The 19,333-nt window shown below is 43.1% G+C and overlaps 1 long non-coding RNA gene across 1 annotated transcript; it reads left to right on the forward strand.

Annotated features, from left to right (window-relative positions):
• The first annotated feature begins 429 nt into the window (after window positions 1-429).
• On the forward strand, window positions 430-17,591 carry LOC137755423 (uncharacterized). The gene is made up of 4 exons (XR_011072014.1): window positions 430-661; window positions 4,699-4,805; window positions 14,962-15,048; window positions 16,113-17,591. It is a non-coding gene; the product is annotated as an uncharacterized lncRNA (long non-coding RNA).
• The last annotated feature ends 1,742 nt before the right edge of the window (window positions 17,592-19,333 follow it).

Genomic DNA, 19,333 nt, shown 5'->3' on the forward strand with positions numbered 1-19,333 from the left:
CATGTCGATTGGCTGCCGCTGTGGCCACGCGGAATCCCCAATTGGCCAGGCGGTCAGCGTTGAAGGGCCGCCCTGCGCCCATTCGCCCACTGGTTTCAAGGCCCGGGGTTGGCTGGGCGGGCAGCGGGATGGGGGCGCGGATTGGCCGAGGGGCGGGAGATTGGGGTGAGGCCGGCCAGAGCCGGCCGCTGATTGGATTGGCCTGGTAAGGGCCGTTGAGCTGAGGCTGTCTGGGCGCTGGGAGGAGAGTGGACCGAAGGCAAGACTCCGGACCCGTGTGATTGGCTGGGATACTAGACGTTGATAGGATAGGGCACCCTAAAATACTGGGGAGAGGAGTTTGGGGTCGAGGCGTCGGAAAGGCGGGAGGTGCCCCGCCGCTTTGGAAGCCCGGCGCAGTGCACGACGGGACGCCCCCGGGAAGGGGCGGAGCCGTGTCCGGGCTGCGGTTGGGAAAGCGCCGTCACTCCGAGGGGCGTGTTGAAGAGGGTTTCGCGGGCTCGAGCGGGGGAGGGGGACCGTTAAAACCCTGCACCGCGCCCACAGGAAGCTGCTTTATTGGCTAGGCCTACTTGGTACCAGGCTCTCGGCTGGGAAGGACCTTGAAGACCATGCGGTTCAACTTCCAATTTGCAGATGTGGAAACTGAAGCCGAGAGAGGGTATGCACCTTGTCCAAGGTTACTCAGCCGGTTAGTGGCCTTATTGGGACTGGACTCAAGCGCTCCTGACTGCTCTTGGCCTTACACGCATCTCCTCCAAGGAGGTGAATGCTAATGCAGTTCCTTTAGACCTATTTATAGTTTGAGGCCTGTGCTGTTATTAGGTCTAACTTATGTGGTTTGGACAATTGGATTCCTCTTACACCCTCATTCTTAGCTATCAGGTACTTGAAAGAATAGAAATGTTTCATCCTGCGAAGGTGGCCCTTTTATAAAGGCGCAACCGTGAACCAGAAATAATGTGTGTACAGGCATAAAGGATCGTGGTTCTTAGCCTTTTTTAGTTATAAGCCCTCAAAGAAACTAATGAAAGCTTTTCCTTAGCAAAGTGCACATAAAGAAAATGTGCGTACAGTTTCTTGACTTCCCCTTGCATTGGTACAGGGGCTCCAGGTGAAGAATTTCCAGAATTGTTACATTTTCACCATATTGATCTAGGGTTAATTGGATGCAGCTAGCTTATAGAGCTCTTTACTGTATAGCTTCAGCTTGTGGAAAAATTGCCCTACTCTAGCCATACTGGGAAAGCCTAAGAGCAACTCTGTCCTTGCTGAGAAGTTCCAACCAAGTTAGGAAGTTTCCTGGTGGTCTAGTGGTTAGGATTGCGCGCTTTCACTGCCGTGGCCTGGGTTCAATCCCTGGCTGGGGAACTGATATTCTGCCAGCCACGCAGCGCACACACAAAAAAAGAATTAGGAAAGGTTGGCCACCTACCTTTATTCCTTAAAGGAAGACGAGATCTTTCTCTGCCAGAAATATCTGGAGTTCTAAAGCTGGAAGTGTGGGGACACCGTTCCTTACCCATCCTGTGACTAGTTGATTTCCTGTGGTTTAGCAGTCCTTTTAATCTCAGCCTTTTGCTTCATCTATCAGCTGATGAAGAACTGCCCTGTGTGTGTAACTTTATTAGGAATCAATGAAGGTTAAGTGAGATGACGTCCATCAAAATCTTTGTATTGTCTTTATGAGGATTACCCATACTACAGATGATCCGCAAGTCTGTTTCACTCCAAGCCAAGTTTCTCCTGTCCTCTTATCAGTTTGCTGAGACACCTCCTCTGCTCAACATCAGTCATGATACTACCAGTGAGGGGAAATGGATTTTTAAAGTAGCTGGAATAAAATGCTGGGAAGATAAATGTTTTGCAGCAAAGTTCTAGTCAAACATAAGGTCCTCACCACAGCCAACTAAAATGATTTTTTAGTTGAGCTAAGTAAGATAGGTGCTATGTAGTCCCTATCAAAAACAGCCAACACTGTCATGCATTCAGCAGATGCTACTGGGCGCTATAATGTGAGTGCTTAGCACTCAGATTCCAGAAACTGACTGCCTGAGTTCATAACCCAACTCTGCCACTTCTTAGCTTGTGTGATTTTCTTTGCTTTATGTAAAGTGGGGCTAATAATTGTACCTGTCTCATACACAACTTTTAGGAGGTCTTAGTGAGTTGATACATGTTAAGAGCTAGTAACACTGCCTGGCATCTTGTATATGTTGTATATACATTGGCTATTATCTATTTAGCATGTAGTTTGTACGAAGCGAGTGGTTCTTGGCCCTTGGCCTATTAGGGAAGAAAGACTTTAATCAATTAATCTCACAAACAGATGTAAAGTTGTAAAAGTGAGAGCCACCAAAGAATGACCCAGCCAGGAGGCTCAGGGAAAACGTACTTGAGAAAGGGAAGAGTTATTCAGGTGGAGAAGGGACGAACAAACATGTGCAAAGGCCCTGTGGTGGGAGGGAGCTCGGGGATTATAAGAAACTTGCAAGAAAGCCAGCACACCCAAAATACAGGGAACAAGGGATTGAGATAAAGCTAGAGTGTTGAGTAAGGGAAAGACCATGTGAGAGCCTCGCATGCCATGCAGATGCTTTTGTCTGTATCCTAAGACCAGAGGGCAGCTACTCAAAGGTTTTAAAAAGGTCGTTGGTTGCAATGTGAAGATTAAGACTGGAACGAGGGAAGAGCAGATGCAAGGAAACCAGTTAGGAGGCCATTGCAGTAATCCAGATATGAGCTGATACTTGTAGAAAGCAGAAAGGTAGAAGGAAGAGTGGAAATTGAGATAGGTATTGAACTTGGTAATTGATTGGAGGAGAGGGAGGTGTCACTGGTGCCTGCTAGATTTCCAGATGGTGATGCCATTTGCAGTGTTTCCCAAGTAGGAGGAATTGGAGGCCATGTGGTTTAGTGAATGTGGAGAGGTACCCTGGGGCTTCAGGTTGTATTTCTTGAGCTGTGTATGGAGTCCATGGGTTTTAACATGCTATTCTCTATAACAGGAATATTCATGTCCAATGAACAAATTCTGAAATTAAAGAGAGAAAGTGGATTTCAGTCTTACTCTGCCACTTCCTGCTGTCTGAGCCTGAGCAAGTTACTTAACCTCTTAGTCTTGTGAAATGGGAGAATCTCTGCCACACCATTGGGTGATCTGAGCATGAATGGGAGTTGTGAAAGTGCTCGGGTGCAAGTGTCTTATGCCGGGAGTTGTTCACCACTATCTGTTGAACAATGAATTGGTGAATGGATGAGATCAGATGGCATTCTCCAGCTCAGTCCCCCCACTAACCCATGGTGCTTATGTGTGAGGAGACTGTCTGCGAGGGGAGAAGCAATCACGCTATGACCTGATGCCTTTTCCTCCTGAGCAAAGCTGGCTGACCTCAGAGGGGTACATGCAACTCCTCCTTATGGCCCGTGAGAAGTGATGGTCTAGCTTTGTAAAAGCCGCTTTAAAACTTAACTTCACCGTCTTTTCCAGTGTTATCCACACTAGCGCCCATGTGTACCATTGGTCAGATCAAGCCAGTCATATCATTTCATCCTGCATGAGTGCTCAGCACTATCCTAGGCCTGTCCCCTGCCTAGGTTCCCTCCTCGTCTCTCCCAGTCTTCAAGTCATGCACAAGTTTGTTTCTTTGTTCATTCATTCAACTACATGAATTTATTAGATGTACCCCCACCTCCCAGGTTATTTCAGGTATAACATGGGGATGTGATAAAGTCCATAAGAAAGGTTCAAACCAAATGCTGTCATGGAGCTAAAATAGAGGAGGAGGAGGAGAGATTTTTTTCCTGGCTTGTGAGAGTACTTAGTAGACAAGGGGGCTTTGAGCTGAACCTTGAAGGATTGGAGAACTATGTAAATATAGAGTTTGCAATGAAGCCTTCTGTAACTAAGGTAGTGCACATTTATATCTTCACTTACTAACAGTGTGATCTTGGGAATGCTTATTTGATATCTTTGTGTCTCAGTTTCCTCAGCTGTAAAATGGAGGTAATAGTTTTAGCCAGAGTTGGCTTATAGGTGTGAGACCTATACAGTCACACAGGTGCTTAGAAATGCTGGCCCCTCACTTGGTTTAATGCTCTGCTGTCACCATGTTGAAATTCTTAATAATTTTTGAACAAGGGGTCCTGCAAATTGTGTCCTGTTCTTGCCTTGTAGGATTATTGCAAAGTCCTAAGAAGTTAATACATGTAAATTTCTTAGAACAGTGAGGGCCTGGCATATGATGAGGGTTCAGTAAGTGCTAGCTGTTATTATTGTTATTATCCTCTGAACTCTTATTACAGTGTAGCTCACAGTATACCTCATAGTTTATTTAGCATTTAAATAACCAACAGATATTTTTGAGTGCCTGTTCTATAAAGGTACTGGATGGGTCACAAAGATGAATAGGACAGTACCTCCTCCCCTAGTTGGTGGAATAAAGCATGTATTTTAAGCATACTGATCAGTAATAAATAATGAAATATGTCATATGATGAGTATAGAAATTTTTAAAAGTAGATTTTTGGGCTCCACCTTCAGAGAATCTTAGTAGCTCTGGTGTGGGGCTTCAGAATCAGTCCCCCAGGTGATTTTATTTATTTATTTATTTTTTCTGATGTGGACCATTTTTAAAGTCTTTATTGAATTTGTTACAATATTGCTTCTGTTTTATGTTTTGGTTTTTTGGTCACAAGGCACGTGGGATCTTAGCTCTCCGACCAAGGATCAAACCCGCACCCCCTGCACTGGAAGGCGAAGTCTTAACCACTGGACCACCAGGGAAGTCCCCCCCCCGCGCCAGGTGATTTTAATGAACAGGCAACTTTTAAACCACGGGCGTTAACTCCAGGGAGGTCATGTGGAATAGAGGCAAAAAGCTTGGCATTGGAGTTGGTCAGGCTGGGGTTCAAGTTCTGCCATCTACTAGCTCTGTTACTTTGCATAAGTTACTTAGCTTCTCAGTTTCCTCATTTGTAAACATTAAAACCATACTTTAAAGATTAAATTTTAAGATGGTTGAAAAGCTGAGCACATAGTGGACACTTAATTATGGGTTTTTTTTTCTAGAAGGAGGAGATGGTATCCCAGGAAGGGGCAGTCAAAGAGGGCTTCCTGGAGGAGAGGATAATCCACCCCCATACAACCAGTATGGTTTGGATGGGGAGAAAATCCTCTGATTACACACTCTAGCAACAGCCAAGATATTAGGTGAATATTAGAGGAATGCTAAGTCACAAAATAATTGATGGGATTTAGTGGCTGATTAGAGACAGAGGAGAGAGAAGAATGAAAGGTGAGTCCTAGGTCTCCAGCCTTGAGTTTTTTTTTGTTTTTTTTTTTTAACTCTTTCATAAAGTTTTTAATAAGCTATAATTTTCTTACATGTACACTAGTAACCTTAAAAAGACAAATACTACCAAATGTTAACTACTGTACAATTTATAAAAAGTATAATTTTAAGAATTTGGAATAATAAAGGGAAGGTACCTACTTCAAATGGATTAAATAAGAAAATGCCACTTCTTAAGAAATTTCACCAGGAAATGGGAAATTTCCACTTTGTCTAAAGGAACACCAAAACCTTTTACTGAAGTCAGAGACCTTGCTATTTTTGTTCAAGACTTCATCTACACAGTTTCAAATAAACCCTAAAAAATATTTTCCAGTACATATAAGGCCGCTACACAGAGTACATGACGGGAAAAAAGGACTCCGTCTGAATGAGAAGTCGTGAAGAACAGAGATATGTCTTGCTCACCTTTACATCTCCAGTGCCTAGCACAGTGCCTGGCTCACGGTGAAAATGCTTAAGCAGTGGTTGTTGCTTTGCACTGAACCAGGCAGATGATACACCCTTCTACCTCTGGTTCGATTTTCATTCCATATTAAGCACGACCTGAGCTGCAGTCCTGGTTCTTGGCCCTTGACGTTAACTTGAATAAAGTAAGCCCATATGCATATACTTTCTACATCAGTTCTTCTGACAGGATCCTCACAGCCTTGAGTATTTTTGAGAGTAATCATTTTAAAAACAAGACCATGTATAGGAGCTGAGTTGGTGCAGAAAGGTGGGGTAGAGGTTGGGGGAGGGGTCGTGTGTATCCAGTTTTAGAAACATTTAGTCTTTCAGGTCATAAGGGGACAATCAAGGGAAACTGTACTTTTTTTTTTTTTTTGGCTGGGCCGCCCAGCTTGAGGGATCTTAGTTCCCTGACCAGGGATTGAACCTGGGCCCCCGGCAGTGGAAGCTCTGGGTCCTAACCACTGGACCACCAGGGAATTCCCAGAAACTACATTCTTGATTGGGATTTGGGAGAAAGGCTGGTGCTTGGGAAAGAAGAAGTTAGAAGTCAATAGATCAGAAACAATCACTGAGCTCCCAAGGATAAATTATGTCTTAACATTCTATAAAGAGAGAAAGAAAAGCAAAAGATTTTGGAACTGGAAATGGGGTTACAAACTAGTAGACACTAAAAGTGAGAGGGAGAAAAGAAGGAACAGCAGAGGTAGAAAAAGAAGTGGGAGAGTGGACTGTTCATAGCTGTGGTGGTCTGAATAATGTTCCCCAAAAGATATCCACGTGCTAATCCCTGGAACCCAAGAATATGTTACTTTACCTGGCAAAAGGGCCTTTGCAGCTGTGGTTAAATTAAGGATTTTGCGGTGGGGAGATTATCCTGGATTGTCTGGGTGGACCCGGTGTACACAAAGGTCCTTAGAAGAAGGAGACAGGAGGATGAGAGTCAGAAAGGGAGATGTGATGGCAGAGGTAAAAGCCTGAGTGATGTGGGGCCATGAGCCAGGGAATGTTGGCAGCCTCTGGAAGCTGGAAGAGGCAAGGAACAGATTCTGCCTTAGGGCTTCCAGAAGGAACACAGTTCTGCTGACCCATTTTAGACTTCTTTCAGAACTGTAAGAGAATAAATTTGTGTTGCTCTAAGCACTAAGATTGTAGTAATTTGTTACAGTAGTGATAGGAAACTACTGCAGTGGTTAACAACTGAAAACAACCTAAATACCTAACAGTGATGGATTGGTTAAATAAGTTACAATACATTAGTGTGATGGACTGTTATAATTGTAGTTAGCCATTAAAAATTATGCTGTAGAAGATAATTTAATCGTGTGGGAAGTGTTCATAGTAGCTTGCCAAGTACAGAAAACAAGTTAAAATATTGTAGGTACTTATGTGAAAATTTCATCAAGAGGTACACCTAAGAGTCATGCATTTTTTGCACTGACTGTATGTATGGTATACCTCAAAAAGTTTTGCAGATTGCACATAGATGTCCTGTTTGGTTCAAAGAAGGGAATCATGTATTATACCTGTGTATTCATGAATAGGGAAAAGACTGGGAATGTATAAACCAAATGTTAATAATGGCTGTCTGTGGGTGGTAGGATTACAGATGATTTTTATATTCATTTTTTGTTCTTCTCTGTACATTCCGATTTTTCTTCAGCGAACAAGTATTACTTTTTTGATCAAAAAATATATTTAAAAAATTAGTTTTTAAAAATCAAGGGAAAGGGGTAAGGAGAAAGTCTGGAGAAGGATTTGCAAGCTCAAGGGCAAGGGCCCTGCAGCACCTGGCACAACCAAGCCTCTATAAACAATTCTCTGAAAATAGGTGATTTTATTTTGGCGGGGGTACTGGGGGCATGCCGCATGGCATGTGGGATCTTAGTTCCCCGACACGGGATCGAATCCTCGCCCCCTGCATTGGAAGCGCGGAGTCTTAACCACCGGACTGCCAGGGAAGTCCCAATAGGTGATTTTTTTAAAAATTGTATCCCCCCCACCCCAAAGCAGAAAGGCACTCAGTACTGGGGACAGAGAGAGAAGGAAGAAGAAGAAGAAAAAAGGCAATATAGAGATAAAAGCTTCCTGGATCCTGAGTTAGGAGGGCCTCCAAGAGATGCGAAGGAAGTGGAGCAGATTGTCTAGTCTTACCCCTGCCCCCTTCTGTGTTTGCCAAAGAGTCTGGAGACAGACCAGACACCCTCAGCCGTTTTCTCCTTTCATTTATTCAGTCCTCCTTTATTTTTTTCCTTTGTTCTTTTTCTAATTATCAAAGTAATACATGCTTCTCACTGGAGAAGTTTGAAAAGCATGAAGAGTTAAGCAGAAATCACCTGTAATCCCAAATTACATCCACCACTGAAATACTGGCATAGTTCTCAACGTAGTTCAATTTTAAATGAAAATTGAAGTATTACTATGTAACATTTTTGTCAACCCCCCCAAAAAAAAAAATGTACTTTCAAGAATTTTAAATTGGTTCAGCTCATTGTCAGGTTGCGTTAAAAATTAGTATGAACTAAACATATTTGGACCGGCTCTGAATGGGTTTTCATACTGGTAGCGCAATGGAGAAGTAAGTGAAGCCTTTTAACGTTGACTTAAGCTTTTTAAAAAGTACCAGTAGAATAAGGTAAAAATTGAAAATCATTGAAGTACGCCCAGTGGATCACAAACCCTGAGGATCACTGAGGCCTCTTTTCCTGGCCAGGTGTTACAGGGAATCCTGTGTTCTGGGCCAGCGCTCCTCTAATCTTCTGTTCTTTTTTTCTTTATTTAATTGAGTACATACTCAATTTTGATTACCTGCTTTGTTGTTTTGGGGAAAACCCAGCTCTCTTCCTGTTGTGTGTCTCCTTTATTCTCACAACAGTTTCTGACATCAGATATATGAGGATTTTCCCCCACCAAGCAATTCTCTGATACTGAGGGTCAATTTAACTCAATTCTGACGCTGTCTACCTGGAGATAGATCCCATAAGTTAAGGGCGCAGTCCCATGAGACTGCCCCCCACTTCAGATGCCAATTATAAGTAGCAGGCCCCCAGGTGACCCAGAACTTCTGTCTGACTTGGCTACAAATCTGAGGCCTCCATGACCTCCTCCTTGGGGTCTATTTATTTGCTGGAGTGGCTCACAAAACTCAGGGAAACACATTTACCAGTTTATTAAAGGATATGATAAAGGATACAGATGAACAGCCAGATGAAGAGATACATACATAAGGTGAAGTCTGGGAGGCTCTGAGCACAGGAGCTGCTGTCCCCATGGAGTTGGGGTGCATCACCCCCCAGGTGTTCACTCACCTGGAAGCTCCCGAACCCCGTACTATTAGGATTTTTATAGGGGTTTCCTCATGTAGGCATGATCAATTATTAACTCCATTTCCAGCCCCTCTGCCCTCTTTAGAGAAGCTGGGGGTAAGAGGCAGGGCTGAAAATTCCAAGCTTCTAATTATGGCTTGGTCTTTCTGGTGACCAGCTGCCATCCAGGAGCCCAGCCAGAGTCACCTTATTAGAACAAAAGATGCTCCTAGTATTAGCACTTGAAATTTACAAGGGTTTCAGGAGCCCTGTGTCAGGGATGGGGTAAATGTGCCAGGAACCGGGGGCAGAGATTAATATATATATGTTTTTTCTGTTATCTCACATTTGTACATTTTGTATACACGTATCTTTTGTCCCCTATTAGGCTATAACTCAAGGTTTCTCAACCTTGGTGCCATTAGTATTTTGGACCAAATAATTCTTTGTTGTGGGGAGCTGTCCTGTGCACTGCAGGATTCTTTAGCAGCATCCTTGCCAATAGCACACCCCCTCAAACCCAGAAAAATCTCTCCAGACCTTGCTAATTTTCCCCTCGTGGCAAAAATCACTCTCCTACTCCTGCAGTTGAGAACCACTGCTCCTTGAGGTCAGATGTTTTATAAATTCCTATGTTCCACATAGTTAGTTTATTGTCCAAACAGTATCATTGCCTCATAAGAATAATAGCTAATATTTATAAAGCCCTTACTCTTTGTACTGTTCTAAGCTCGTTACATATATTAACTCATTTAATCTTCACAACAACCCTATGAGATAGGTACTATTATTATGCCCTTTTTATAGTCAAGAAACTAAGACTCAAAAGAGGTTAGGTAAGTTGTTCAAGGTCACCCACCTGGGAAGTAACACCTGGGATTTGCCTAACCCAGGCAGTCCAGCTGCAGATTCTGGGCTCTCAACCATTTTGCTATCTACTGCTTATAAATACAAAGAAAAAAATTAACTCATTAAAAAAAAAGAAAAAAAAAAGGGGGGGTGGAATTCCCTAGCGGTCCAGTGGTTAGGATTCCTCGCTCCCACTGTAGGGAGCAAGGGTTCAGTCCCTGGTCAGGAAACTAGGATCCCGCATGCCACGTGGCCAAAAGAAAAAAACAGCCGAACATTGTCCCTCTGCCCACAGAATTTGCATAGGCAAACACATGGTAAAAATGAAATTTTCTATTCTGCCGTTTTCACAAAACATAATATAGCAACGCATTTTGCCATGTTGCTAAAATTTTATCAGTTGTTTGAATGGCTGCATCATATTCTGTCAAGAAGACAGATAATAACATGACCAGTCCCTTCTTACTGGGCATTTTGATTATTGCGGATATTTCATTTGAAACATTATAATCAATTTTTAAAGTATAATTTACAGACAATAACGTGCATCCATTTTAAGGGTATAGTTTGATAAATTTTGACAAAGGTATAAACCCATGCTATGACCAAAACAAGATACGGGACATTTTCATCGCCTTTGTTTCTTTCTGTAGTGGCCTGCTGAAGGTGGCTAGTACCCTAGTACCAGCTCAGGAGAACCAATTTTATGTACATCTCTTCTCAAATCTACATTTAGTGATATCACATTAGTAGCTCAAAATTGACCATGGTGGTGGGCTTCCCTGGTGGCGCAGTGGTTAAGAATCCACCTGCCAATGCAGGGGACATGGGTTCGAGCCCTGTTCCGGGAAGATCCCACATGCTGCGGAACAACTAAGCCCGTGTGCCGCAACTGCTGAGCCTGCACTCTAGCGCCCACGAGTCACAACTACTGAAGCCTGTGTGCCACAACTACTGAAGCCCGCGCGCCTAGAGCCTGTGCTCTGCAACAAGAGAAGCCACCACAATGAGAAGCCTGCGCCTCGCAACAAAGAGTAGCCCCCGCTCGCTGCAACTAGAGAAAGCCCACGTGCAGCAGCGAAGACCCAATGCAGCCAAAAATTAAATAAATGAATAAATAAATTTATTTAAAAAAAAATTGACCATGGTGGGAATATTTACACCACAAAAATTGGTAAAGCGCCACAAATCAGGGCTTTAAAAAATTTTTTTAGAACCAGTTTACCAGTACCACAGCTTATGCCCCTTTGCAGTCAACCCTCCATCTTACAACCACAGTCTGCTTTCTGCCATCTTTCTTTTGCATTTTTAAAGGATTCTAGGGACTTCCCTGGTGGTCCAGTAGTTAAGACTCCATGCTTCCAACGCAGGGGGCACGGGTTTGATCCCTGGTCAGGGAACTAAAATCCCACGTGCCGCTCAGCGTAGCCAAAAAAAAAAAAAAGCTATAAATAAAATCATGCAGCATATACTCTTTTGTGCCTAGCTTCCTTTGCTCAGTGTTTTATTTATTTATTTATTTTTTGAGATTCATCAGCATTGTTGCACATAGCAATAGTTCATTCCTTTTCATTGTATTCCATTGCATGGATATACAGCTTGGCCAGAGCCTTTATTTTGGTTTCCACAGGCAGGAACAGGTGAAGCTGGGTAAGCAGGCTTAGGATTGGCTAGTTTAATAATTTCAGTGGGCATAGGGACTGTCTCTAGTTGTCTGGTATCTGGCCCTGGGTTGATAGGGCAGAGGAATAGTGACTCTGATTGTGAGAGCCTGGTAAAGTAGGTGGTTGGAGTAAGGGTTTTGGATCGGTTGGTTTATACATAAAAGGTGCACTGGCAGGAGAATGGTTTACTATCTCTAAGAATTGGCTAGTGTTGGGAGGGCTAGTCTGTCCAGGGCTAGCAAAGCCCCAAGATGTCAAGATGTCAAATACAGAAAATTTTTGAAAACACGATTAATACACCTTGTTGAAAGGTTAATCTAGGGACTTTCCTGGTGGTGCAGTGGTTAAGAATCCACCAATGCAGGGGACACAGGTTCGAGCCCTGGTCCAGGAAGATCCCACATGCCGCAGAGCAATTAAGCCCGTGCGCCACAACTACTGAGGCCGCGTGCCACAACTACTGAAGCCTGCATGCCTAGAGCCTGTGCTCCACAACAAGAGAAGCCACTGCAATGAGAAGCCCGCGCACCACAACAAAGAGTAGCCCCAGCTCGCCGCAACTAGAGAAAGCCCGCGTGCAGCAACGAAGACCCAACGCAGCCAGAAGTAAATAAATAAATTTATAAAAAAGAAGAAGGAAAGAAAGGTTAAACTAATCTAGAAAGAATCTGAACTCTGGGATGCTAAGCATAGCTGAAACAAACCTACATGACAGATGGTGCGACCTGGCCCCCTTGTCACACTTGGCCCTAAGATTCTCCTAGCCAGGCTAACACCCTACAATCAGTAGATTGGAGGATCCTTTGGGAAAACTGACCAGCTCAAGAAGAAATACCTATAGATACTGTATTAGTCTCCTAGGGCTGTTATAACAAATTACCAAAATCTTGGTAGCTTAAAACAAAATAAGTTGATTCTCTCTCAGTTCTGGAAGTCAGAAGTCTGAAATCCATCAAGTCTGAAAACATGTCGGCAGGGCCACATCGCCTCTGGAGCCTCTAGGAAGCATTGCTTTCTTTGCCTTTTCCAGCTGCTGGTGGCTCCAGGTGTTCCTTGGCATGTAACATCATCACTCCAGTCTGCCTCCACCTTCACATCACTTTCTCCTCTTCTCGCTGTCTCTCCTCTGTGTATCTCTTATGGACACTTGTTATTGGGTTTGGGGCCCACCCAATAATCCAGGGTGGTCTTATCTCAAAATCCTTAACTTAGTTACACTTGCAAAGACCCTTTTTCCAAATCAGGTCACATTCACAGATTATGGGGATTAGGATGTGGATATATCTTTTGGTGGGGACACTATTCAACCCACTAAGAGCTGAGAGTCCCAAGTGAAAGTCAGCTCGCTATAGTAATGTCCAACTGCGAAGCTCTGTCTCAGAACACAGAGCTTCCAGAAAACTTTAGTGCCTCAGTCTTAAACATGAATGGACTGTCAAAGATTACCAGGTAGTTGAAGAAAATCTCTAACATGAAAGACAAAGACCAAACAAATAAACAAGAACAAAGGAACTTAGAGGATACAGAAACAGCACAGAGACCAGAACAAAACAAAGTATAACTTAAAAAGATGATGGGGTGGGGGGGGGCGCTTCCCTGGTGGCGCAGTGGTTAAGAATCCGCCTGCCAATGCAGGGGACACGGGTTTGAGCCCTGGTCTGGGAAGATCCCACATGCTGCGAAGCGACTGGGCCCGTGAGCCACAATTACTGAGCCTGCGTGTCTGGAGCCTGCGCTCCGCAACAAGGGAGGCCGCGATAGTGAAGAGGCCCACGCACCGCGATGAAGAGTGGCCCCCGCTTGCCACAACTAGAGGAAGCCCTCGCACAGAAACGAAGACCCAACACAGCCATAAATAAATAAATAAATTAATTAAAACACCCTCTTCTCACCCCTGCTGATCCATCTCCTGTCCCTATAATTAAAAAAAAAAAAAAAAAAAAAGAGGGGACTTCCCTGGTGGTCCAGTGGCTAAGACTCTGAGCTCCTAATGCAGGGGGCCTGGGTTCAATCCCTGGTCAGGGAACTAGATCCCACATGCATGCCACAAGTAAGAGTTTGCATGCTGCAACTAAGACCCAGTGCAGCCAAAAATAAGTAAATATTGAGAAAAAAAAAAGATGATAGGTACTTCCCTGGTGGTCCAGTGGCTAAGACTCCACATTTCCAATGCAGGGGGCCCGGGTTCGATCCCCGGTTGGGGAACTAAGATCCCACATACCGCAACTTAGCCCACACACCATAATGAAAAGCCCATATGCCACAGCGAAGACCCAGCACAGCCAAAATAAATAAATAAAAATAAATTTATAAAAAGATAAATAGGGGCTTCCCTGGTGGCGCAGTGGTTGAGAATCTGCCTGCCAATGCAGGGGACGTGGGTTCGAGCTCTGGTCTGGGAAGATCCCACATGCCGCGGAGCAACTGGGCCCGTGAGCCACAACTGCTGAGCCTGCGCGTCTGGAGCCTGTGCTCCGCAACAAGAGGTCGCGATAGTGAGAGGCCTGTGCACCGTGATGAAGAGTGGCCCCCGCTTGCCGCAACTAGAGAAAGAAAGCCCTTGCACAGGAACGAAGACCCAACACAGGTAGAAATAAATAAATAAATAATAAAAATAAAGGAATTCCTAAAAAAAAAAAAAAAGGAATAAGACAGAGCTTAAGAATATGATAACCAATAACTTCAATCAAAGGGTTGGAAGATAAAATTGAGAATATATCCTTTTTTAAAAAAAACGCTGGGGAATTCCCTGGCGGTCCAGTGGTTAGGACTGCGCTTTCACTGCCAAGGGCCCGGGTTCGATCCCTGGTCGGGAAACTAAGATTCCACAGGCTGCGCAGACTGGCCCTCCCCGAAAAAATAACCTGGAAAATTGGCATGAAAAGATTTTTGAAAGCTAGAAGTAGCCCAGGAGGATTAACATTCAACTAAGAGGAGTTACAGAGAAATAGAGAAAAGTGGAGGGGAAGCAGTCATTGAAGGAATAATTCAAAAAATCAAATCAAAACTAAATGGCCTACATCTCCAGAATGAGAAGCCCACTGAGTTCCCAACATAATGGATGGAAAAGAAATCAGAAATTTCAGGTCATCGAGTAAATAGAGGAAGGTTACTAAAAACTTCCGAGAGAAAAAGTGGTTAACATTCAAAGGAACAGCCGTCAGAATGGTACCATGCTTCCCATCAGCCATGCTGGAAGGTGGTGGAGGAATGCTTTCGAATTATTTATGACCTATAACTTTATGAATTAGCCAAATTGTGAATTCAGTAAAGTAAGCATATTTTCAGATGCGTGAAATCTTAAAAAATTTTGCTTCCTACCCATATGCCCTTTCTCAGGAAACGTCTGGAGGATGTGGTACACCAAAATGAGAATAAACCAAGAAACAGGAAGACGTGATCCTGGAAACAGGATATTCAACAGAGGTGAGAAATGAAGAGAATCTTCAAGATGATGATGAAAGGAAATCCCAGGGTGACATAACCTGGCTGCCGGCCTTTGAGAGTAATCAGGACTGGGGCAGGAGGACAGAAGGGACGTCTCCAAGAAATCAGATGAAATGAATAGAGGAAAAATTTACACCTCTGGTGATGGTGGAGAATAAATTCATTATAGGGACATGGAAAACTAAGCAAAAAAAAAATTTTTTTGTTCTGTTTTGTTTTGAATTAATGATTAACTCCAGGAAAAAAATGTTTTAAAAAACTGAGAAAGAAACAAAGCTTAATCATAGTAGACTAGCTTGGCTGTGGATAATATTTATGGAGGCGTAATTGTGTCAACAGAGCATGGATGTTGATCTCCACCAACCCCAGCACTTATGGGCTTTCCTCCTTGTAGACTGCATTCCGGCCAGCAGGAGTGCTCTTTGTTCCAACTACCCAGGGCTTCTTTCATTTAAATGGGAGTTAAGTTAATTAAATTCAATTAGTAAATTAATACATTAATAGATTAAATTAATTGTTGAATTAAAATATCAGTAAAAAATGAGTCTAAGCAATACACACACACATTTTTTTTCTTTTTTAGACTAAACACCTTGAAAAGATTATCAGGCTTTAAACTTGTGTTCTAACTAATTTGAGACTTTTGATTTACCCAAACAACATGTAGTGTATACCCAACCTTCATCCCATTAAATAGGGAAGTTAAGTTGTATGTATTTGAATCTGGCATATGTTAGGCTGACCTGTGACACATTATATTGTAAATTTTTTTCTAGTTCTGTTTTTATTTTTTCCACTAGTGAGCAGTTTGAGGGCAGGCTCTCGTTCTTTCCTCTGTAAGGTTCTGGCACTTGACACAGACCTTCGACTTTTTTTTTTTTTTAATCTAATTTTAAGTCACCACAAGAGACCACAGTTTGAGTTGATGACCACATCTAATACTTGCAGAGCGTTCCGTTGCTCACACAGCACTGTCACATCCGTCTGCCCCATACTGAGGTTGGTGTTTTTAGTATTCTCTCTTCTACCCTCGCATTTTGCAGACGACCTGAGTTCCAGAGAGTGCCTTGCCGAAGGTCGCACAAGTCAGCGTTGGAGCCTCTAGCAGAACTCAGGTCTCCTAACACCCAGTGATGCATTAAAATACTTTTTTAAAAACTGGTTAAAAAAAATTACCATCAACCATTTTTAAGTGTATAGTTCAGTAGTGTTAAGTATAGTCACATGGTTGTGTAACAAATCTCTAGAACTTACTCATCTTGCAAAACTGAAACTTTATATCCATTGAACAACAACTCTCTACTTTCCCCTCACCCATGCCCCTGGCAACCACCATTCTACTTTCTGTCTCTATGAATTTGAGTACTGTAGATACCTTCTGTAAGTGGAGTCACACAGTATGTGTCTCTTTGTGATTGTCATTTCACTTAGCATATGTCCTCGAGGTTGATACATTTCCTCCCTTAAGGCTGAACAGTATTACATTGTTTGTAGCACATTTTGTTTATCCATTCTTCCATCAGAGGACACTTGGGTTGCTTCCACCTTTTAGCTATTACGAATAATGCTGCTCTGAGCATGGCTATACACGCATCTCCTTGAGATCTTGCTTTCAGTTCTTTTGGATATATACTTGGAAGTGGGATTCCAGTAATGCATTTTTTAAATTCTCCATCTCATTCCAAAAATGATTTGAGGCCACTGTCCCAGCACCTTCATAAGTATTAAAAAAAAAAAAAGTTCTGAATTTCTAATGAACGAACAAAGGGGCCAGAATGGAACAGAGGAGACAACAGAAGGGAGTGGCCTATGAGAAGTCTGGTAGAAAAAAGCTTTTTACCTTTACCCTCGGGAAGTAGCTGCAAATAATTAAGATCCACCAGAGATGGACTGGAGTGGCCAAGGCTTGTTTTCTCATCTACATAAAGGTCTCCAAAACATTCCCAAAGTTGCATTCAAACAGAGTAAGCTCTGTGCATATGAAAGGGTCACAAAGGAGGGATTCGGTATTCATGATACCTGGTCTGTACAGGGGTGGGTGCACAAACTCAGATATTCCGGGCCTGTCATGGGACCTTCATAAAGGATCTAGTCAGAGTGGGGACTGTGGTAGAGTATGCTGGTCATAAGTCTGTACTCAGCTCCAGACATTGATGTCAGATCTTCTGATTTTTCAAGAAAAACTAGATACACCTGAAACTAACACAACATCATAAGTCAACTATGCTCCAATAAAAAATTTTTTTAAAAAAAGAAAAGCTGGAAATCTGGATTTTTATGTGAAATATCATGATTTTTTAAAGCTGGCATTTAAATTTTCAAAAAGATGTAAAAGGCATTGTATAAGTCAAAGACAAAATACAAGTTTGCAACCTCTGGTGTGTGGTACTGTGGAGCATTTATGGTAGTTAAGTTCTCCTGGTAGCATATCTGTGCCGGTCAGACAGGAGAGGAGGGCCCCCAGTTTTGCATCATTTCTGTGAGATTCGTTTGTGCCTACTTCACAGAACCGCTGTAAGAATAAAACATCACAGATTTGAAAAGGTGTTCTCGTAAAGGAATTTCTCGTAAAATATAATGCAGGTGCTTACTGGGATAATTATCTTGCCGTGAAGAGCTCAGAAGAGTGTAATGTTTTGGGAACAGCTTCTACAAAAGCTGACCTAGGAGATGCTGGGCCCCAGCTGTGGCTGGAAGAAATGAAGGGGAAAGAATGTGTCAGCTGTTGTGCTCTGGTGGGTTTGAGAAGGAGGCAGAACACTGATCTTTCCTGGAAGTGGCATTGAGGAGTCAGTGCGGAGTTGAGAAATACATGTGGCCATAAATGGCATGACCCTGATCCAAACAGCTCAGCTCATGCCTGGCTTCATGAACCTCACACTGGAAGTTTCAACTGAAATAAACTTCTGACCTTTCCATCAGTTCCTTTAAGTCAGAGTTTTATATGTTATAGACTATTTCAGGGACTTCACTGGCGGTCCAGTGGTTGAGACTCCTCACTTCCACTGCAGGGGGCACGGGTTTGATCCCTGGTCGGGGAACTAAGATCCTGCAAGCTGCATGGCACGGTCAGAAAAAAAAAAAGACAATTTCATATTTGCACTTAGAAGATTTGAACTGTTACTTCTGTTACTTAAGAAAGCAGCACTGCTTATTACTACTACTAATATCATAATGTTAGTAATATTCCTATCATGCTTTATAACTTACAAGAGCTTTCACTTGCATTCTTCTCATTTTGTTTCCTGGTAAGTCTGAGATTATTACTTCTCACTTTACAGATAAGGAAACTGATGGTTTCCCATTGTCCTTTAGCTGAAGTTTAGAATCTTCAACGTGACCTAAGTCCCTCCCTAGTCTGGGCCTTGCCTACCTCTCCACATCCCTCTTTCACTACCTTCCCAAGACCTCTCTTTGTTCCAGCTATTCTGGGTTTCTTTTGAGTTCCTTAAATAGGTCAGGTTCTCTCCAGCCATAGGCCTTGCGTTGTGTATGCCGTTTCTTCCGTCTAGAACACTTTTCCCTGTCCTCTTTGCCTGGCTAGCAACTACTCATCTTTTGGGTCTCAGTTTAACACCATTTCTTCACGGGAGCCTTTCCGGAACATTGAGGCTATGTTGGACTCCCCAGTAATATCCTCTTATACCCCCTGGCATTTCCCATTCCAAAGACTCATCACACTTCAAGTTACTCATTCAATAATTCTTGTTCCTGCTGGACTGTAAGCTCCATGAGGCAGAAACCAAATCTGCCTTAATTGATTCTATAGTCTCAGTGCCTCGTATAATATACTTTTGCTCTGAAAGCTTTTGTAACGAGTCTGCTATCTGGATTCCATAGCCATGGAACTAATGCATCAAAACCTTGCCTTCAAGTCCAGTACTGTGGGGCTTTTCTGACAGGCTTCTTCTGATATTTCAATAACCAGCGTCCTTTGATTAGTGACCAAAATGCACACCTCCCACATCCAATAGCAGATTGTAAGGTTAGAACACAGTGACACTGTATTCTTTGTTAATGACTAGAAAAGGCTGGTGCTGTTCTCACCTCTTCTGTTGTTTCTGTGATGGTCACATACCAATGAGAACCTTTGCCCAGCATCCTTTTGGAGCGGTCAAGGGTGGATCACAGATGACAGGGACATTAAAAGCTATTCAGGGCTTCCCTGGTGGCGCAGTGGTTAAGAATCCGCCTGCCAATGCAGGGCACACGGGTTCGAGCCCTGGTCCGGGAAGATCCCACATGCCGCAGAGCAACTAAGCCT

The sequence above is a fragment of the Eschrichtius robustus genome, chromosome 20, assembly GCF_028021215.1.
Source record: "Eschrichtius robustus isolate mEscRob2 chromosome 20, mEscRob2.pri, whole genome shotgun sequence".
Taxonomy (NCBI): Eukaryota; Metazoa; Chordata; class Mammalia; order Artiodactyla; family Eschrichtiidae; genus Eschrichtius; species Eschrichtius robustus.